The sequence below is a fragment of the Talpa occidentalis genome, unplaced genomic scaffold, assembly GCF_014898055.3.
Source record: "Talpa occidentalis isolate TD23 unplaced genomic scaffold, MPIMG_talOcc4v2.1 talOcc4.14, whole genome shotgun sequence".
Lineage (NCBI taxonomy): Eukaryota > Metazoa > Chordata > Mammalia > Eulipotyphla > Talpidae > Talpa > Talpa occidentalis.
In genome coordinates this window covers 32,204,148-32,208,652 of record NW_023601433.1, presented here as the reverse complement: position 1 = coordinate 32,208,652, position 4,505 = coordinate 32,204,148, and the positions used below count along the sequence as shown (strand labels likewise).

Sequence of the window (4,505 nt, the reverse complement as noted above, 5' to 3'; positions counted from 1 at the left end):
CTGCTCAATATAATACTGGAAGTCTTAGCCAGAGCAATAAGACAAGAGAAAGACATACAAGGAATCCAAATAGAAAAAGAAGAAGTCAAACTATCACTATTTGCAGATGATATGATAATATACATAGAGAACCCGAAAAACTCCACAGAAAAACTAATTCAACTCATCAATCAGTTCAATAAAGTGGCAGGATACAAAATCAACACGCAAAAGTCAGTAGCCTTCCTATACACAAACAATAAATCTGAAGAAGAAGAAATCAAAAAACCATCCCTTTTATTATCAAAACAAAAAAAAACAAACAAATACTTGGGAATAAATCTAACAAAAGAGGTAAAGGACCTATACAAAGAAAACTATAAAACACTGTTAAAAGAAATAGAAGAAGACACAAAGAAATGGAAAGACATCCCCTTCTCATGGATTGGAAGAATAAACATTATTAAAATAGCCATCCTACCAAAAGCAATATACAGATTCAATGCTATTCCAATCAAAATTTCAATGTCATTCTTCAAAGAAATAGAACAATTATTGATGAAATTCATATGGAATTACCAAAAACCCCAAATAGCCAAAGCTCTCCTGAAAAAAAAAGAAGGGAATGGAGGCACCACACTCCCAGACTTCAAATTATACTACAAAGCCATAATCATCAAAACTGCATGGTATTGGAACAAGAACAGACACACAGACCAATGGAATCGAATAGAAAATCCAGAAATAAACCCATAGGTATGGTCAACTAATCTTTGACAAAGGAGCAAAGAATATGCATTGGAGCAAAGAAAGTTTGTTTAATAAATGGTGCTGGGAAAACTGGGTCGCTACAGGCAAAAAAATGAAGCTTGACCACTACCTCACACCATACACAAAAACAACTCAAAATGGATTAAAGAACTAGACATAAGACCTGAAACCATAAAATACATAGAAGGAAATATAGGCGAAACACTACGTGATATGCACATCAAAGACATCTTTACAGACACATCACCCAAAGCAGTGATAGTGAAGGCAAAGATAAACAGCTGGGACTACATCAAATTAAAGAGCTTCTGCACAGCAAAAGAGACAATAACCAAAACAAAGAGAAACCCCACCGACTGGGAGAACATTTTTGCACCCAACACTAATGATAAAGGACTGATCACAAAAATCTACAAAGAGCTGATGAGACTCAACAACAACAAAGAAAATAATCCAGTCAAAAAATGGGCAGAGGAGCTAAAAAGAAACTTCTCTGAAGAGGAAATGCAAATGGCCAACAGGCATATGAAAAAATGTTCAACATCACTTGTCATCAGGGAAATGCAAATCAAAACTACCATGAGATACCATCTCACACCAGTGAGAATGGCACATACTAAAAAAAACTAGCAACAACAAATGTTGGTGAGGATATGGAGAAAAAGGAACTCTCCTGCACTGTTGGTGGGAGTGCCAACTGGTCCAACCACTATGGAGAGCTGTTCGGAGATTTCTTGACCTACTAAACATAGAGCTCCCATATGATCCAGCAATTCCACTCCTAGGTATTTACCCAAAGGACACAGAAACATCAATTCCAAAGAGCACCTGCACCCCTATGTTTATAGCAGCACTGTTTACAATAGCTAAGCTTTGGAAACAACCTCAATGCCCAAAACTAGATGACTGGATCAAGAAGATGTGGTACATATTCACCATGGAATATTACTCAGCATTCAAAAAAGATAAACACATGCAATTTGCAGCAACATGGATGGCACTGGAAGGGATCATGCTCAGCGAAATAAGCCAGAAAGAAAAAGAAAAATACCGGATGGTCTCACTCATAGCAGGAATCTAGAAAACTTAAATAAGGGACCAGGAAAATGAATAACTATAAGAAAGTGAAAATCAAAATCAGCAAAAAACTATGAACCAGAGACACTCTATGGGGGGTGAGGGTCGGGGAGGGGAGGGATTTTGGTCAAAATAAGGGGGTTGCAATTGTATGGGGAATATAAAAATAAAATTTATTATAAAAAAATTAAAAATAGAATTGCCAAAAAAAAAAAAACCTGGATACAATTATTCAACACTATTTAAGTCTCACTTTAGTTTTTTTATTTCAGTATCTGAGAGGATGCACATTTTAGTAACTGGGAAACTAAAAGTGGCCATTTTGCCAACAAATTTACTCAATATTGATATAACTACAAAAAAATTTAAAGAAGCACATGGAGTTTAACAATATACATTTTGGCCCTCTCCCAAGCTTATGTATAAACAAAGTCACTCAACTCATCTGTCCTAACGTGTTACCTCCAACTGTATGGATGATTGTCTCCTTAAGATGGAGGTAAACCCCAAAATTTCCCACCCAGGATGCGACATCAGAACTCAGAGCAACTCTTACTGAAATCTTTTTTAGTCCTATACTACAGTGTCGACCAAGAGAAGACACGGGCTCTCATTAAACTTTGTTTAATGGGTCTCAAAATTCTATGTGACAGGTTTTGGGTCAAGTTGCTTCCATTAAAAAGTACTGATTTTAAGAACTAGTAACTTCAAATTGCCACAAAAGAAACCAAATTGTCCACAAAAATATTTTCCTTGTGAAGATTTACAAGCCATTGTCATCATTAACCAGTTTTTTCCTATTATACTTAAATCGACAATGAGATAAACAGTTCAGAGACTGTTCTCCCACCACTGATTAAGGCTTGAGTGGCAGGTGTTGTGGAAAATATTCATTTAGCCTCTCAGCTTTCCAGGCAGGCTTAGTGACTTTACGGGCTCTGACTGTTACTTGTCCACTGCTTTGGATGCCCAGAAAAGGATAGTCAGAGAAGCTCTCAGCACATGTGGGCTTGGATCCTGAGCCATAGCAACTATGGCATCATCACCAGATTTCAAGAATTTGGGGCCATCTTCCAGTTTTTTCCCAAAATGACGATCAATCTTCATCTCAGCAAACTTGCATGCAATGTGTGACAATCCAGCACCGGTGCACACCTAGCACTTTCCCAGGACAGTTCAGAAGAGTCACCTGAGCTGTGGAGCCAGCAGCCTCCATTGGTGGGTCACTTTTGTTGCCACCAGCCACATTGCCATGATGAAAATCTTTTTTTTTTTTTTTTTTAAGATTTATTTATTTATACATGCACTGGGTACAGTCAGAAGTGCAGGAGGGTGAGAGAATTCACCAGAGCCAGAGCGGGGAACAAAACAGGAAGACTGATGAAATACACAGCTGAGGGGAGCAGCGGGCACAGCAGGAGAGGTCTGCACGCCATGTGGGACCCTCACCCAGTGGCCAGGGATTGAACTGGCACTGCAGAGGCTACGGGCAGCCCTGCAGCCCAGTGCTCAACCGCTGAGCCACTGGGGGAGGCCCGCCGTGATGAACATCTTTGATAGACACATTCTTGACACTGAAGCCCATGGAATAGCTTCACTCAAAGCCTTGTGGTGCATTTCAGGAGACTACTTCGCCTGTAATACTGACTGGCACAAAGGTTTGTGAATACCAGTGTTAACTCAGCCCCCAGAGAGAATCCCAATACCGCCAATTCTATAGACATCCTGGAGGTGCAGACGCATGGGCTGGTCAGTTGGATGAGCTTGGGGCAGGATGCAATTCAGAGCTACAAGCAGCAGGTTCCACGGGCAGTGCCATCTTTATGAGTGACTGCCCCTCCCTTGAACAAGGCACATTAGAACTTGGCTCCAGCATGTGATCTTCATTCCAACCAGATAGGGCACAAATGTTACTGTGTCAGGGTTGCAGCCAATTTTTTCCACGTGGCCAATGATTTCCTTTTATCTCTTCTAGCTTTAGGATAGCTCAGTGAAATCCATTTCAGTAACAGTAACAATTAGTTGTTTTATACCCAGTGGGTAAGGCAAAATGGCACACTCCCAGGTCCATCCATTCTTGGACAGATCGGCTTCAAATTCACCACCAGCAGCAGCCACAACCAGGACAGCACAACAAGTCTAAGATGCACCTGTCATCATGTTTTTGATCAAGTCTTTGTGTCCTGATGCATCGGTGATAGTCACCCATGCCTGGTGTTGAATGTCCTCAGGGAGATACATTCACCTTCAGCTTTCGGTTTACCCAGGACCCAGGTGGACTTGAAGGAGTAACTCTCCATCTCAACAACCTCCTTCTCAAAGTTTTCAAAGGTTATTCTGTTGATCTCCCCACATTTGTGGATCAGATGGCCATTAGCGATGGACTTGCAGACTGGACGTGTCCAGTGACGACCATGTTGATATGAGGCTTCTCCTTTCCCATTTTGCTTAGTTTAGCTGTGGCTTTCATGATGTTCTGGCAGCAAACCTGTAGGGAAAAAAAGTCTGTGAGGTGTTTTTAAAGCTGTATTATTTGTAAAGATACTTTTAAGTTCTTCATAGTAATAACTCAAAACTTGCTAGCACATTGCACCACTAGTCCTACATGATTCACATGTAAACACAAAATTTCCCATGTTTTTCCAAACACAGCAGAGCTGGTACTCCTTATACCTATA

At 40.3% G+C, this 4,505-nt stretch overlaps 1 pseudogene; it reads right to left on the bottom strand.

The window, feature by feature from the left end:
- Positions 1-2,683: 2,683 nt before the first annotated feature.
- LOC119244121 (elongation factor 1-alpha 1-like) lies at positions 2,684-4,270 on the bottom strand (annotated as a pseudogene).
- Between the last annotated feature and the right edge of the window lie 235 nt (positions 4,271-4,505).